Below are 17,752 nucleotides of genomic sequence, written 5' to 3'. Positions count from 1 at the left end.
GCTTTTATCACCCACAGTTGAGCCTTCCCCATCCAGGGCCTCACACCTGATGTACAGAGGCACCTGGGAGGGTGGAGCAAGCAAGGAGGTTTTTTGTTTGCAGCTTTGAGCACAGATTTGCCTCCATCCCTCCTTTCCTTTGTGTTCTTGCCTCCAGCCTGACAAGACTTTTCCTTGTCCTGATGGGATGCAGACTGTTTTGTGCTTTGTGTTTTTTTCCTTTGAAATAATCTGTCTGTGCATGGGTGAACTGTGATTTCCCCACTCCTTCTGTTTGTCCCCCATTGCACTTTTTAACCCATATATTTCATCCTGTAGCTTTGCCTGAAGGCAGAGCAGGTTGTCTACCTGCTCAAACCCCACACTGCTATTCTGGCTGTTCTAACAGCTGTGACCCACCATCTTCTTGCCCCTTACAAAGCATTCTCTTTTCACCATGCATTAGTGCTTTGTGGCCCTGGGGTATGGTAACAGCTTTTTTGTCTTCGATAGGGGAGGAAGGATTTGATCGTGTCTCACTCCCAGGAAAAAAAAAAACACTCTCCACACTATCAGGCCTTTCCCACTTACTTATTTAAAGGGCAACAACTGCTTAGGAAGATAGTTTGGGGAAGTGCTTTGAAGGGGCCCCAGGGAGTTAACAGAGGTCCATGAGTTTCCTGTGCAGACTGAGAAATGTTCAAAAGGAAACGTGGCTTCCTCTCCCCACCCAAGACACCAGTGACAAGCATATAAAACTATTTGGTGTATAAAGTAACTGCAACTCCAAAGCAGCTGCTCAGAAGAGGTTGCAAATCTGTCTGGGGTTGGACAGAAATCTGAGCCTTCAGCACTGGAGGGCACTGGGCGTTTCTCTTCTGCTTCAAGGAGAGGAAAGTCTGAGCATCTTGCAGCCCTGCTTCCCTGCCTCATCCTGCACCATGACAGATCCTCTGGAGAAGCCTGCAATGCTACTCTGGCTGCTGGTCATCACCTTTGCTGCAGCCTCCAAAGGTGAGAACCCCAGTCTTCCTGGGCTAAAAACAGGGAAATGGCTTTTGTGCACTTCCCTCATGTGTGGGAGTTGAGTCATGGCCTGAACCACTGATTGATCACCTGAGGCAAGGACTGGGTGAGCTGTGGGAGCACAGCTGAAGGCAATTCACCTGTGCAACAGGAAGCGGTGGAGTATCCTAACTGCACTTCTCTTTCAACTCTACAGCTCACCGTCGCACATTCATTGCCCAGGACATGCATCCTTTCAGAACTACTTTTCAAGGGATTGTGGCCACTCAGCACCCTTCCTTTCCTCTACTAGATCCCATGTCCTGGCTTGATGGATGTTCTATCAGTTGTGACAAGCAACCCTGAATGAGAGCACAAGTGAAAGTAGCAAGGGGCCTTTGGGGACTCTGCACCCACCCCCTGTTACTGTTTTCATGTGTCTTTGAAGAGTGAACACTGAGGTAGGGCTTGTGAAGGGTGAAGAGGGATTGCATCCAGGGTGATGTTCTCAGTGGCACTGGGGGTGGCAGAGGGACCACAGACTCCCTTATGGTAGGCAAGAACTGGGCTCTTTTCCTCTCTGTGTCCCTTGTGGATTAATTTCCCTTTTCTCTGTCCTCAAAGCAGTGAAATGATTGCATAGAGAATGATGCTACTTAGCTTGTCCTGCTCAGCTCTGATGGGAGGTGAAAGAGATGAGAGCCCAGGAGTGGACAGGCCCAGGTTTTCTCTGCTCACCTGATCTGCCACTGTTGAAGTCTGAATTCCACAATTTTTGATGAATACTTGCATGGATGTAATCCCCCCTTTCCAGGTGGTAGAATGCTGCTGCAGCACAGAAGAGGGGGGTTTTCTGAGATTTTTCTAAGCATGGATTAACGGAAGACAATGCCAATAACTGCTCCAGGGAGCTGTGTAGGATCCCGCTGTGAGCAACCTTGGGATTTTCTAGGGGAATGCAGCAAAAGGCCCATGCTTCTTCATCCTTTGAGATTCAGGTGCATCTGGCAAAGCAATTCCCCGCGTGTCTATACCCACCCCGTTCCCTGTGCTTATGATGTGACTCCAGATGCTGCTGGTGCTGGAATATTTGGGAGGGGCTGGGAGCACCGTGCACTCTTCTACCAGGACTCTGTATTAATGTTTATAGATACACTATAAGATATAGTGTATCTATATAGTGTATAGGTATAGATGTTTATCAGCCATTGCCCAGGCTTTAGTGGGTCTCCTAGAAAGAACTTTCTGAACAGTTCTTTGGATGGTGCAAAGAAAAAGGGTTCTGGAATGTCTGAGCAAACCACTGCTCCCAGGGAGAACTCCTAGTATAAAGACCTCTCTTTTGTTTTGCACCCTGCAACTTAGGGACTATTTCACGAATAGTCAAATCACAAAAAATAAAAACAAAAATCAAACTTCATACTTTCTCTGTGTCTTTTCAGGCACCCTTTCCCAAATAGAAATGGTGACATCAGGTCCGAAGGAAGGGACAGTTTCTGGATCACTCCTCCTCACCTGCACTGTAAAAGGAGCACTTCTGGACAGCCCTTACTATGACTGGAACTGTGTCCGTCTGTCTCCAGGAGGGCAGTTGCAATTCCTAGGCTGGATCTATCCTTTTGGGAATAACACAGGCTATGCCCCATCCTTCCAAGATCGTGTCACCATCTCTGCAGATAAAGCCAAAAACAAGGTTTCCCTGCAGCTGCGTACCCTTAGTGCCACAGATAGAGCCACCTACTTCTGTGCAAGACAGCACACATAAAGCCAAAGGAGGGAGTGACAACGTAAAAAGTGAGAAGACTGCTGTGGTGATAGAACTTCTCAAGGAGGCAGTTACCAGTACAAACTCTGTGAAAAAAGGATAAGGTCTAAAAAATCTTGGAACTGCCCATCAATCCATGTATAACTGAATTTCAAGTAAAATTTGACATTGTAAAAGAAGTTTGAAATTAAACTTCATATATGTGTAACTCCCGTGGGCAGCTCAATCCAAGACTTTTACACAGCATAGACTTTTCACCTAATTCATAAAATAATGTCATCCTCACCTCCACCCTGCTTTTCCTTCAATCCCAAGAGAGTAAAAAGTGTAGGCCACACTCAGCTCCCCACCTCAGGGCCTCTCTCAAGGTGGGGATGTTGTGGAATTGCCGTGGGGGCTGTAGCACATGATTCTTCCTTGCGCAGCACAAATTGCCTCACACTGCCTGACTACCCTTTTCCTCTGAAGAGGGATTGCGCCCTTGCTAGGGAGGTAGGTCACTGTCATATCTCTAAGAATGGAATATCAGGGGTGGATGTTTGCTTTGTTACATGCTAGATCTGAAAATTGGCCCTGAGCAGAGTCAGTCTGCATGTTAAAAACCTCCAGCAGTAACATGCCCCAGCACTGCTTAGTCTTCTTTGGTGGGTCCTCCTCCAGTCTGCTTTCGGTGGCCTCTGTCAGCCCTGGGGCACAGCTCAGCCAGTCACGAGAGACTTCTTATCTGTGTTGGCACTCACTCCAGAGCAGTCATGAATGGCATCTGTTCCTCCACTGACTTCTGATAAATAGGGGAATGCAAGAGCATAAGATGTCCTCCAGACATCAGAGTGCTCATAATACAGCTATTTGTGTCAGTTTTCCCTTTCTACACAGAGACAGACATCCGGATAGTGCCCAGGGCCCACCCAGTGCCTCTGCATGAAAGCCACTATGGCAGGACTGGATTTTCCTTCTAATGCTCAAATATGTCCCACATCACTCCAGAAGCTTTTTCCCTGGAAGAGCTGATGACATTTTTCTAGGGAGGAAATGTTCTCTGGAAACCTCCTACTTATCTACGACACCTCTGAAGAGGTATTTTTTTCTTTCTGACACCGAGACATTGTGAGGTGCAGACTTTGTCAGGTGTCTGGGAATATCGACAAGACATGGCAGAATTTGATCTAAAACTTATTTAATATACTATGACCTGTCCTTCCAAGGCCAGTTACCATCATTACAAAGCCAAAAGCAAGGAATCCCTGCAGCTGCGTGAATGGCCTTACAAACACAGACACACTTTTTGTGCAGTGGTAAAGCCTTTTTTTGTCTCACAAAGCTTTTGTTGTGAGAGGAGCCTTTGAGGAAAGGACCAAGAGGAGAGAGGGAGGAGCCACTGATAGTATGGAGGTGATAGAAGAGAGGAGGAAGGACAGGAGAGATTTGCTTTTTTTCATTCTGGTTCTTGCAAAGCGAGGAGAAAACTAGCAAGAGGTTAGGCAATATGGTGAGAGAAAGAGTCATCCTGCCCTGCACAGAAGGAGAAATGAGAGATAAAGGGAATCACAGAATGGCCAGGGGTGGAAGGGACCTCAAGGATCTTGAATCTCCAACCCCCTGCCATATGCAGGGCCACCAACCTGCACATTTAATACCAGACCAGGCTGCCCATGGCCCCATCCAACCTGGCCTTGAACACCTCCAGGGATGGACGGGGTATCCACAGCCTCTCTGGGCAGCTGTTCCAGCACCTCACCACTCTCATCGTAAAGAACATCCCCCTGACATCCAACCTAAATCTTCCCTTCCTCAACAATCACCTCCCTGTCCCTGCTGGCCACCCCTCTTCTGATGGAGCCCAGGATATCATTTGCCTCCCGAGCAGCAAGGGCACACTGCTGGCTCATGTTCAGTTTTTTATCTATCAAGACCCCCAGGTCCTTCTCCACAGGGCTGCTCTCAAGGACCGCTCCTTCCAGTGTGCATGGATGCCTGGGATTCCTCCAGCCCAAATGCAAAACTCTGCACTTTTGCGTGTTGAATCTCATCAGCTTCACCCTGGCCCACCTTTCCAGCCTGTTGAGGTCCCTCTGAATGGCATCCCTTCCTTCCTCCATGTTGACCGCACCACTCAGCTTGGAGTCTTCAGCAAACTTGTTGAGGGCAAGGGAACATGAATGGAGATGGGAAGCACCTTCCTCGGACAGTGCAGGAGAGCACTGGGTTTGGAGCTCCTTCTGAAAGGGAGGTACTATGCTTTGCTCTTGGACAAGTCCACACCATGAGAGAACTATGATAAAAATTTGTGGTCATGTCAAGAAAAGTAATAAGAAACAATGGCCAAAAAGGTCAGTTAAACTAAGGTGAGTTGGGCATCGAGCTTTAATTCAGGCTGAGTTTGGCAATGACAAATGTCAGCACCACACCTCAGTCCCACACTCTTTTAGCTACGTGGAGCAACTCATCCTGTGCAGCATGGACAAAACTATACATGAACTCCTGCTCAATGCTGTGCAGAATCTCTGGATGGGCCATCTCACACCCTGCTACAGCAAGACTCTGCCTGTTACATAGCACAAGCTTGGGCCATCTTATGAGTTTCAGGAGTTCTCAGATCTGGATCTGGGACCCACAGCATTCCTCACCTTTAACTTCAAGACCTGACAGTGACGGTCTTTAAATCCTGCTGGATTTCTCCTGAGTCTGGTTCTTGAAGTAGCGAACGGATGAGCAAGCAACAAAGGAGAATGAAAATAGGCCGAAGAGCCAGGTCTGGAGCGTGGTGGCAATGGCACAAATCTATTGCAATGGCACAAAATCTATTTGTATGTCAGTCAGTGGCAGCGTATCACAGGGACAAATACTGGGTCCAGTGCTGTTGATCTGTGTTAATGATCTGGGCAGTAGGCAGAGCTCAGCAAGTATCCTGATGACACAAAACTGGGAGATACTGGAAGGCTACAATGGTGTCTCCTTTGAGCCTTCTCCTTACTGAACAAGCCCAGCTATCTCATCCTTTCTTCATAGGAGAGAGTTTCAAACCTTCTGATAATCTTTGTGGCACTCCTCAAGACCCATTCCAATAGTTCCATGTCCTTTTTTGCTAGGAGCCCCAGCCCTGGGTGCCTTACTAGGCCTTCTTGAATATTATTAGAGCTACTGACCACAACACTCTGGCTGCAACCACTCCACCAATTCCTTATCCACTGAACAGTTTACATTTCAAATCCGTATCTTCTCTAGTTCAGAAACACAAATGTGGTGTGAATCCATATCAAAGGCCTTGCACAAGTCAAGGTAGATGACATCAGTTGCTCTTTTGTCCTCCAATTCTTTCACTCCATTACAGAAGGCCACCAGACTGGTGAAGCACAATTTGTTCTTGCTGAAGCCATGCTGGCTACCTCAGATCACCTTGTTATCTTGCATATGCCTTAAGAGAGCTTCCAGGAAGATCTGTTGGATGATCTTCCCAGGCACTGATACTCATCAGATTGTAGTTTAATGGATCATCTTTTCTACCCTGATGTCTCCTTTTTTTTTCTGTTGCAAAGAATTTCATCTGGCAGTCATTACTTTTCAAACGTGAGAGTAGATTGGCAACCACATCATTCAGTTCCTTCAGGACCCTGGGATGTGTGTCATCAGGTCCCATGGCCTTGTACACATTCAGTCACATCAGATGGTCTCAAACTTGTTGGAAAAGACTTTGAAGATCATTAAGTCCAACCATCACTTCATCACCACCATGACTGCTAAACCATGTCCCTCAGTGCAACATCACATATTTCTTGGACAACAACACCTCCCTTGACCTGTCCCAATACCTTGCCACTCTTTTTGAGAATAGATTTTTCATAACATCCAACCTGAAGCTCCCCTCGCACAACCTGAGGCCATTCTATCATTAGTCACCCAGGAGAAGAGAGCAACATCTACCTCACTACAACCTCCTGTCAAGGTTGCAGAGAGCAGCAAACTCTCTTCTGTCCAAGTCACAGGCTGACATCCTCTCCCCAGGAGAATACTGTGGGAGACAGAATCAAAAGTTTGCTGAAGTCTGGGTAGATTACATCCACAGCCTTTTCCTCATCCAGTAGGTGAGTTGCCTGGCCAGAAAAGGTGATGAGGTTGGCCAAGAAAGACCTGCCTTTCGTGAACCCATGCTGGCTAGGCGTGATCCCCTGGTTGTCCCACACACGCTTTGTGATCTCACTCAAGATGATCTGCTCCATGACCTTCCTCAGCACTGAGGTCAGGCTGACACGTTTGCAGTTCCCAAGATCCTCCATTCAACCCTTCTTGTAGATAAGCATGACATTCACAAGTCTCCACTCATCTGGGACCTCCCAGGTTATCCAGGACAGTGGAAATGGAAAGTGGCTTGGCAATCGCTTCTGCCAGCTCCCTCAGTATCCTTGGGTGAATCCCATCTGGTCCCATGGACTTACATTAATGCATCTTTTGTTAACATTTACTATTGTGGCCTGATTAAGATCTGATTTGCTTTCTGCATATCCTAGTAATATCCTTCTACTCTTCCTGAACTGTCTGCCAGACTGGTTTTCCTGCAGCACACAGAAATGGTCTGCTCCTGCACCTTTAAGATATCCTTCTTGAGGAATGCCCATCTTTCCTGGATCCCTTTGGGACTGACTCCCAAGAGACTCTCCCAAACAGTATCCTTAAAAGTCAGAAGTCTGCCCTCCCGAAGTTGAAGGTAGCTGTCCCTCTTCCTAACTTCAACAAGAACAGAGGATTCTGTCATTTAGTTGTTGCTATGCCTCAGATGGCTTTCAGCAACCATAATTCCCACCAATCCTCTGTTTATAACCAGCAGGTTTAGCAGGGCACCTTACCAGATATGACAAGAAGTTATCTCCTGCATATTCCAGGACATTCCTGGACTTTTTCCTCGCTTTTTCCTCGTTATATTGCATTTTTAGCAAATGGCTGGCAAGTTGAAGTCCCTTTTGAGAACAAGGGCTAGCAATTGTGTGACTTCTGCCAGCTGCTTGTAGAATTCTTTGTTTATCCTGCTTAGATATCTGTCTATAAAAGACTCCCACCAAGATTTCAGACTTGGCCTTCCCTTGATCCATACCCATAAGGATCACTGTATCACTCCCAGTATTGAGCTCAGCAACATCAAAACACTCCCTAACGCAGAGTGCTTCTGCACCCCACTGCTCCACCTCTCCTCCCTTGTCTATTCCTTCTAAAGAGCTTTTGGCCCTCCATTGCAGCACTGGGAATGATCCCACCATGTTCCAGTGACAGTGATCAAGCCAGTTTTCCTGCTGCACAGAAGTTCTTGTTCCTCCTGTTTGTTGCCCAGGTCGCATGCAGTTGGTTTACATGCACTTCAGCTGGGCTGTTGGTCTTGCCACTGACCCTGGAATGCTGCCCCAAGGCTCATCTCTGGCTCATCTCTAGTGAGCCTGGTTTTATTTCCTCCTCCTAGTTTAAAGCCTTGTCAATGAGCCCCATCAACTCCTGGCCTACAATTATTTTTCCCATTTGAGAAAGGTGAGCCCCACCTTTTGCCAGTAGGCCTGGTGCTGTAGAAACCATCCCATGACAGAGAAACAAAATTCCTCTGATGGCCTGTTAGCCATGTATTGATCAGGTGGATTTTCCTGTTCCTTTCTAGATTGGTCCTGATATGTAAGACAAAATTTAACTGACAGATAGCGTGTTTGGATACAGCTGGTCTCTGGTGTTAAGAAAATATCCTACTGTCAATCTCTAGAAGTTTATTAAAAACATATCAATAATCTATTTCTTTGAGTGAAAAGGGTTCTGACAATCTAATGCAATTTCACAAAGTCAGGACAATGTTTCAGTGGGAGAAGCATATCTACCATATCTCTATATCTCTTTTTGTCTTTCATATACTTATATCTACCATAAAAGTGATACTGACATTGTTATTTTTAATTTATGGCAATTGCTCTGTGGTTTGACTATCCAGCAACAAAAGAACAGAGAGAAAGACAAAATGCAGCATTCAAAAGACATCAAAGAGAAGTTGTCAGCTGGTACTGAAATGAAAACAAAGGTTTTTGTATGACTGTTCACTACTGTGTGGTCTAGGTATCACAGTGATTGTAGTGAGCTGAACCACCCGACACAAACTGACTTCCTGGAGAGCCTGAGGGTGTAACATATTTCACTTTTTCAGAGTCTCAACGAACAAATTTGAGTGATAATGTTTCAAGCTATGGGACAATCACTGCATGCCATATCTCTTTTTCTTGTACTCAAATATGGATTTGGGGCTCATTTCACTTTGAACACTGAATTATTAGCTCCAAGTCAGCTGGCAGGGTTTCCATCTAAGTTTGTTATTGTGCCCTATTTGTAGCCATTAGAGAAAGAGCCTAGAGCTGGACTTAATGACACCTGCGGGTTCCTTCCAACTCTGTCCAACCAGGACTCCTGCACAGATCCTTCAAGAACCACCATGACATCTCTGTACGCCCAGCACCCCTGCCTGGATGCCAGTCCTGCCTTGCAGCACACACAGATGTAAGAGAATCTGTGAATACAGAGAGAGTGTTAAGAGAAGATTTGGTGAGAAAAAAGAAGACTATAAGAGAGACAGTAGTGTTTAGCTGCAGTACCTGGTCAGACAAATGGCTGGTGTCATTTTATGCACGACATTCTATTTTACCTATCCCCCTTTTTCTATTTTGCTTCTCCTTGCCCTTGCACATCCCCATGGCTTTGCAGAACTCTGCAAGTTCATCACCCTCTCAGTCCAGCGCCGACCTGGTTCAGACCATTCCTAATCAGTTGCAAAATCCAGGTTAATATTCCTGGAAGTGATCGCTCATAAATTGATGTGGCTGAGAGGGTATGTCTTGTCATTGTCTCCACTGAAACTTTGTCCAGACTGCATCCCTGCATTGGCTTATCACCCACCCTTTATTTTTTATCAACCTGATCCAGAGATACTCACTCAGACAATCTTGCTTGAATCAACATTACAACATTACATTCAGGTTGTACAGTGACCAGATTTTCTGGTCATGGTCTTACACCTTGGAAGTCCTCCATTAGATTCCTATATGGTACTGCTTGTTTTCAAGGTTTTTCTTAGCACCTCTCAGGTTGTTTATCACCTCTGAGGGCTGGGATAAGCTTTTTAATGATCCTGTCCATTTGTATGCAGCATGTGCTCATGTTATACCAATCATGGATTGGTGACTGAAATTTGTACAGACTTCACTACTGTCATATGCCAACTCACTGGTGGTAAAGCCCTGGAAAGAGGGAGAGGAGTAAACAGTGGGTGAATTGCTTGACCAACTCTGGCAATACAAAGAGAGCCTCTCTTCTTCTCTAGGGGCCTGTGATTTCTTCTACACCCCTACAAACCACGACCTCAGGTAAGAAAAGTAAGCATTCCTCTGCTAAAGACTGCTAAAGACAGACTATTGTAGGTCACACTACACACTGTGGTTTTACCTCCATGATCATGGAGCGGGGTGGAAATCCCATCTCTATCCCAGAGGCATGGATTGTGAGTTGCAAGGGAAAACAAACACAAGAGAGGGTTCTTGCAGGAAAATGGTTGCTCCGGTTTCCAGTGGGCCATTCCCTGGACAGAGTAGATAATCTTATTTCTGACTTTGATAATGAGCTTTTTGGTTCAGACAATAAAAATGAGTAATGAAGACAATATCCCAGACTAGAGGGGCCCTGCCTCCAGCCATGTGGATGAAATGGACAGTTGGATTTATTGGACTGTGTGGATTTGATGGCCTGACACTCTAATGTCATGAATTTATAAAGGGGCAGAAACCGTCTGTATTTCTGGAGTAATGAAGAACCCCAAGAGCTGTGTTGTAGGCTGAAACGAGCTCAACAAGAAATTAGTGGCAAAAGCCCCCTGTTGTGACTGGACCACAGACTCTATGCATCCTTCATACAGATTGTCTCGGGATAGAGTACTTTAAGGACCCAGAAGGGTACTGTGAGCTTTTGGTATTGTTGCCTGGGGAACAGAATGCATCAAGGAGCTGCCTACTTTGCCCAGTCTCTCAGAGAACTCTTCTGTTGCGGGGCTGCTAAGGGAAGAACGGTGGGTGACAATTGCTCACACAGTGGTGCACTGGGGGCAATACTGCACCAAGCGGCGCTGCCTGATTTCCTCACAAGCTGATTTGTCAGCTGGAGGATGAAGGACTGATCAGCAAGAATTTCCTCACTCTTCAGTAGTCCCATAAGGCCATTAGGTTAGCAGAGATGGTGGTGAGCAAGAGCAACAAACTCTGTAGTGTCCAGCTGCCTGCCGGGAATCTTGTATTACAGGAGTGTGACCTTCAGTCATCTGATATTATCTGATGCAATAGTGTCAGCTATGCTTCTCCAGTGTTGCTGGTCTGTGAATAGCAGACCACAGTTTCGTGAATAGTCTGTCCAAATTTCAGGGGATGACACTCTAGATCATTCATAAGCAACTGAGGGGGTCAGCACATCTGTTGATCACTTGTGAGCAGTTCATTGAGATCTTTAAAAGCCACCATGAGATAAATCACAGACTTATTTGTTTTTTAATACAGTTTGGTTACGTATTACATTAGCATTCTTTTGTTTTATTGTTTTGAGCCGTACCTGTGGAAGGGAGAATCTCACCAGTGCTACACACTGAGGAATATGAATACATGAAGTTTATCTTTCCCTGAGTTACGTTTCACACAACTCTCCAGAGGCAGGTGGTTGGAAGGATGCAGAATCTGACCATCATACAGAAGTTGATTAATTTGCTTTGTACTATCCACAGCAAAATACTTAATATCTCTTCCCATAGCACAACATAACTACCAAATAAAGAACTCTTAGCAAATACATGGCTTCCTAAGGTACTAAATCACCCTTAGCCCTGGTGATCCAGAAAGATAACAGTTCTAAAAGCCCAGAATGAGAATGTTCCTCTTCTTTGTTGCCAAAAAAGAATATAAATTAATAAGTGGATAAATAAATAAATGAATTCTCCAAGGTGAGCATACAAACAAACACTTCTGAAACCCCATATAGTTTTGCTAATTGTTGTAGAATATACTTACACACCTTTTGGTTTTTCATTAGGCTGAAATCTGCGAGTCTTCTCAGGGACACATTATCATCCTGCAGGTCCCAATCAGGTCCAAATCCCCCCTTTTGACCCTGCTACAGGTTGCTATTTCTTTGTGTGGTATATGTGATACAAGGACCACATATGGTGTATGACTGTCAGTCTCATCTGAATTACTGTGAAGTAAAAGGGAAGGAAGAGGCACTTTTTGTAATGAAGTATTTCACTGTGTGGAGAACTTGGTGTAGCACAGTGGTACAAACACTCCAGGATTTAATGCAAAAACCTGAGACTGCAAAAGGAAGCGAACATCTCAAAGAAAGAAAGAATTTAAGGTATTGAAGGAGAAAACTGCACAGTTCTTGTGAGCTTTTATTCTGGAAGTATACTGCTTCTTAAGCAAGCAAAAGAGAAGAGAAAATGGTTTCAAAAGATTTGGCATTGCATCCAGTTGTTTGAAATCACTCTACGACAAAAACATTGTTCTCTTCCTTTCTGTAGAGATTTCATGGCATTCCATTCACAGATCCTTTGGAGTATCTGTAATTTCATTCTCTGATTTAATACAACTTAGACATGTGGTGAGAAAAGTGGTTTTTTGACTATGAAGAAATACTGTGGCAACAGACAAGCTCGTATTTGGAAATGGGATCACTCTCTCAGTTGAATCAAGTAAGTTCTGCTCGTTTATACTACTAATTCTTCATTTTGGAGTGGACAAAGGCATAGTGGGATATTGTGGTTTGAGTTTTTTGCTTCTCAGGATCTCTCAAACACATACTTTCCAACCAAAGGTGTTTGGGTCCTGACTTCACCTGACAAATCTTTTCAGGAGCAACAATGTTGGTTTCTTACCTGTGTGCATCAGCATTGCTCCACAGATCTCCAACCCCAGCACTCCTCACTCTTCGGTAGCTGCACTACTTAGTTTAACACTGCATTAATTATACCCTGTGGGGATGGTATTCCATCCTACCTTTAGTATGAGGTAAAAGTTGTTTTCTTTCATTTGTGTAAAACTAAGGTGCATAGAAAGGACAAAGGAGATGTAAAGTGCTTCAGGAGAAAAGAGGTCCTATGGAAAGGCAGGACATACAGGTTTTAGCAATAACTGCTTGAAATGTGAGAAAACACTGCATATTTGGAATGCCACTCTCCAAAAGGAAGTTTTTGTAAGGATATTCCTCTTCCCCAGCCTTTGTGTAGGAATGTCAAAATTAGGACAGTAGATGAATTTATTGGGTTAATTTCTACTGTCCTAAAACATTCAGTTGTGTACCACCACACTTCACTTGCCCTCTGCCCTGTCCTGATTCATATACCTTGTTTCAATGCTCCCCATGGTTTCCAGATGCTGAAATAATTGTCCAATGGCATTTTATAAACCTGTGGAGACCTGGTCTCTAGCACCTCCGGGGTTGGGGCACCCACAGCTCTTTGGGCAGCAGTGCCAAGGCTTCACCACCCTCTAAGTAAAACATTTCTAACATCTAAATTAATTTTCCCCTCTTTTAGTTTAAAGCCATTTCCCCTCATCCTATCACTATCAGACCGTGTAAAAAGTTGGTCCTCCTCCTGTTCTGAGCTCCCCTCAAGTGCTGGAAGGCTGCAATGAAGTCTCCCCGCAGCTTTCTCTTCCCCAGGCTGCACACCCCCAGCTCCTCAGCCTGTCTCCATAGAAGGTGCTATAGAGGTGCTGCAGCCATCAGAGCTTAAACATTTGAGCTGCCAGGGAACCATGAGTTAGCTGGTCTCTGATGGATGAGAGCTAAGAATGATAGCATAGCCAGAAGACCACCAGCCAGAACTTATCCCACTGTCCCTACTGAATGAGGAGGTTAGGCTTGATTGTCCAAGATATGAATTCAGGTCAGTTCTTAAGTCAAGGCCCAGATCAACAGGGTCCATAGAAACGTAGGATCATAGAATCACTAAACTGCTTGTGTTGGTAGAGACCTTAAAGGTTATCTATTTCCAACCCTGACATGGGCATGGTCAGCTCCCACTGAATCAAGTTGCTCAGTGCCCCATCCAGCCTGGTCATGAACACCTTCCATCATGGGGCATCCACAACTTCTCTGAGCAACCTGTTCCAGTACTTTACCATTCTTACCATGAAAAATTTCTTCCTAATATCTAAGTTAAATCTACAGTGTTTTTTACTTTTAAGCCATTACTCCTTAACCTATCACTACACTAGGGTCAGGACCTAGAGTCCCTCTCCAGCTTTCCTGTAGGTCCCCTTTGGGTGCTGGCAGGTTGCTATTACATCTCCCCAGGGACTTGTTTTCTACAATAACCTCAACTGTCTCAGCCTCTGTTCATAGGAGAGTTGCTCCTGCCTCCTGATCATTCTTATCATTCTTATGGTCCTTCTATGGACTCGCTCCAATAGGTCCTACTTACATTGAGAGCCACAGAGCTGTATGCAATATTCTAGGTGGGGTCTTATGAAAGATTCCATATCCAGACATAGGCTGTGATACTGTAGGAGGTGTAGCGTAGGTGCAAACAAAGCACTTACAACCTCAGCTTAAACCAGCTCACGTAGGAAAGAGACACGAATCAGCTCCAAGTCACAGCAGCTGAACTTCCAGGATAGGCAATATACATGAATAGGTAAGGAAATCTTTTCCAGACTGGGTTTAAGCATTCCATAGACATCTTGTTTTTCTGCTAGATTTTCATAGTAATGGTAGGGATGGTCTTAACTGAAAGTATATATGCTTAATTGCAAGAATGCATTATGAATTTCCTGGAGACTTGTATCTTTTCAAGGAACAGACAGTGAAGACACTAAATGGGTTCTGTGAAATGGCTCTAAATTACTCTATTAGGTGACGAAGTTTTGTTCCTTAGGGAAGCTCTGTGTTATGAGCCATGAAATGATCTCATAACTTGGTAATTTCTATGGAGCTCAAGTGATTAAAATCATCAATCAAAATCCCACAGTTATGTTCCTTTTCTGTCTTTTATCTGCTCCTTGAGAAATAGAAGAAAACTATAAGTACAGAAAGACACTCAGCTGTCAGGGGACAAACAGAACTGAATTGTGTCTGAACTGCAGATGAGTTAGCTCTCGGGAGAGTATGCAGAGGATAAAGTTATCACAGAATTATGTTTCTTTTTCAGAAAGACAAGAAGATTCTACACCAGAAGTCATTGCACTGAAATCAAAGGAATGCAAACAGTATGGCAATGTATCAAACGTAGCTTGTTTGGCAAGAACATTCTACAGGAATGTCAGTCTTGATGGGCCCAAGGGTGTCACTGTGTATGATCTGAAGGAACCTATTTTCACATCAGAGGGGATGTACAGTATCTTGAAAGTAGTTGGCATAAAACCAGATACAGAAGGGACCTGCAAAGCTGTGCACAAGGGGAACAAGACTGTAGTGAGCACAATCCTGACAGGTACAAACACAAACTGATTCTGTTAGATGGCTCTTCCAAAATACTTTCTTTGTTCTTTGAGAACTTAGCAGCAACAAGTTTTAGGGACAGTCAGAAAGATGTTCAGGCGCTTAGGTGGAAATTAGATATTCAGAGGAACCCAGTGTAGATTGTCTTAATTCAGCTTTATGAGCATCTAGAGTTTTCTTCTCAAAACACAAAGAGGGAAAACAACCAACCAAACAACAAAAGCAACAACAAAAAATACCGAGCAGAAGCCAAAACCAAAACCCTTAATGTCTGGGTGTCTACTTTTATCTTAGGCAAAATAGTTTAAGTCGTGAGTATATGTATAACAGTAGAAAGTCAGAAATAACTCATGAAAACAAAAAGAAGTTTGATTTTTTGCTCTAAATCTTTCTTTTTTTTTTTTTTTTAATGGTAAAGTGCATTTCAAAAAGGAGACAAAATTCTCAACGATCTGGCAGATTTTTCTAGCAATCACATGTAAACAGCTAGTATTTCTCTTCATATTAATTTCAGAATTAATGACCTGCCTTTCATCTGATACCCTAATTCTGCTGTTGGGAAACAATGCTTTGTGTAGTTCTTGTTCTGTTAGAAACAGTTTATAGTGTCTCTCAATCATTCAACAGAAGAGAAAGATGAAGAACTGGCAGTGGAGAATGCTTGCAACTTTACAGATGCCTTTAAAAAAGGTTAGTTACCTCACACATTAATATTGTCAATGCTCTTTACTGGGGATTCAGTAGCAACATATGAAAACAGTACAGAAATATCTGAATTGTAGATATTGGTTAAGCAATAATTTTCACTAATTGTAGATTCCATAAAAGGGCATGAAAAAATGCTTCTGCTGGTGCAAAAATGTCAGATTACTTTACTGAGTATTTTTTTAAATGTCAGATTACTTTACATGCCACTTCAAGTTAACAGGTTGATAGATGACAAATTTCAATGGGGATCAATTGACAGTGGGGATTAAATTCTTCACGAGGCAGGCATTTCCTCCTCCTGTCCCTGAACACATTCCTTTGCTCTCTTTCCCTATGTTCACGTTTCCCCCTTTCATCTACGATGTGTGAATTTTCGTTTATTTATTTATTTGGGTAATGTAAGACCACAACCACTTCCATCTTTTTTTTTCTTTCTTTTTTTTTTTTTCCCAAGATATCAAAATGGAGAAAATGAACATGCTGTTCATGGTTATTTTGGGTTTGAGGGTCCTGCTGGCAAAATGCATCGCCTTCAACATGCTCATGAGTATCTGTTCATATTCTGAGGTAGGAAATACGTCACTCAGTTCTCGGGAGCATAGGAGTCAGGTAAAGGAAGCGCAGACCAGTTGGCTTTGCATCCTTCTGTAAACCCACCACAAGTTATATCTGCTCTTCCATCTTCCACTGAACTATTTGATGTTTCCAGTGACTGATTAATTGGCTGCTCATCAAGCAGCTAATAAATAAAGCTAGTCCTGAGTACCTCAGATTATATCAGCGGTAGAGCACAAAATCTGGAGAAAAGTCTAGATCAGCATGGACTGTAAGGGAGTAATCCCCAGACACAACAGATTTGAAAATGGGAAGGAAAACAAGGCAGGGAGAATTCTGAAGAACAGGTACCAATGACCAAAAAGATTATCCTGTCCATTCCGAATTAACAAATCTCATTACACAAATGTTTCTCTTTCAGGTATTAGGTAAGTGAGCCAGCAGTGGGCTGAAGAAGAGAAGCAGATAGTACATAGCAGTATAATTTAAACTCTATGGCTCAACTTTGCTGATAACAACCATCTGAAGAAACAAAGAAGCAAGCCCCCATTCCCAGTTCCTGTAGAGCTGATTAAGTCCCATCACTTCATCAAGGTGTTCTTCAGTTAACATCATCTGAAAGCTGTCTTAAACTGTTGATACTGCTGAACTCTTGCTTTTTTCTGTTCCATTAACTGTTAAGACAACAATTTTTTATTTGTTATTTCCATATGAATTTTCCTTCATCCTTATGCTAAGCACGAATACTTTATTTTCTCACATCTCTTACTTTACCCACTGCATTTAAGTATCCAAATATCCTAGTTTTGAAAGTGTTAAAACTGAGCATACTTACTTACTATGCTTTAAAAATAACATCTCTGGTCATATTACGTTACTGTCTACAGAAGCAATGCCACACTGCTTAGGGATCCCTAAGCATTGAGGAAATATTATATGCTACTAATTTTTAAAAGACTTCACTAGTGGTAATTTTCTAGTGTATGTAGACTCTATTGATCTCTACTGGACCTGAAGGAAGTCATTCTAGTCAGATTTATAATAGGACTTTCATTTGTTTCTCCAGAACATTTTTCTCTTTGTTAAATATGTAGACCCTGCATTCTAGATTTCCTTAATAAAGGTCAAAATAAAGTTTTATTACGTTGAAGTGTTGTATAGTTTCCACAATGTTTTACTTTTGAAGTCAGGTGGAAATTGATATTTAGCTGATAGTATTTAATTGATATATAGTTGATATTCAACTATATTTTC

General features: G+C 43.5%; 1 pseudogene; it reads left to right on the top strand.

The window, feature by feature from the left end:
* Positions 1-449: 449 nt before the first annotated feature.
* On the top strand, positions 450-16,838 carry LOC128079706 (immunoglobulin gamma-1 heavy chain-like; annotated as a pseudogene).
* The last annotated feature ends 914 nt before the right edge of the window (positions 16,839-17,752 follow it).

Source organism: Tympanuchus pallidicinctus, unplaced genomic scaffold (genome assembly GCF_026119805.1).
Source record: "Tympanuchus pallidicinctus isolate F22 unplaced genomic scaffold, pur_lepc_1.0 scaffold19, whole genome shotgun sequence".
Lineage (NCBI taxonomy): Eukaryota > Metazoa > Chordata > Aves > Galliformes > Phasianidae > Tympanuchus > Tympanuchus pallidicinctus.
The sequence above is the reverse complement of the archived record's forward strand: the minus strand, read 5'-3'. Positions and strand labels throughout refer to the sequence as shown.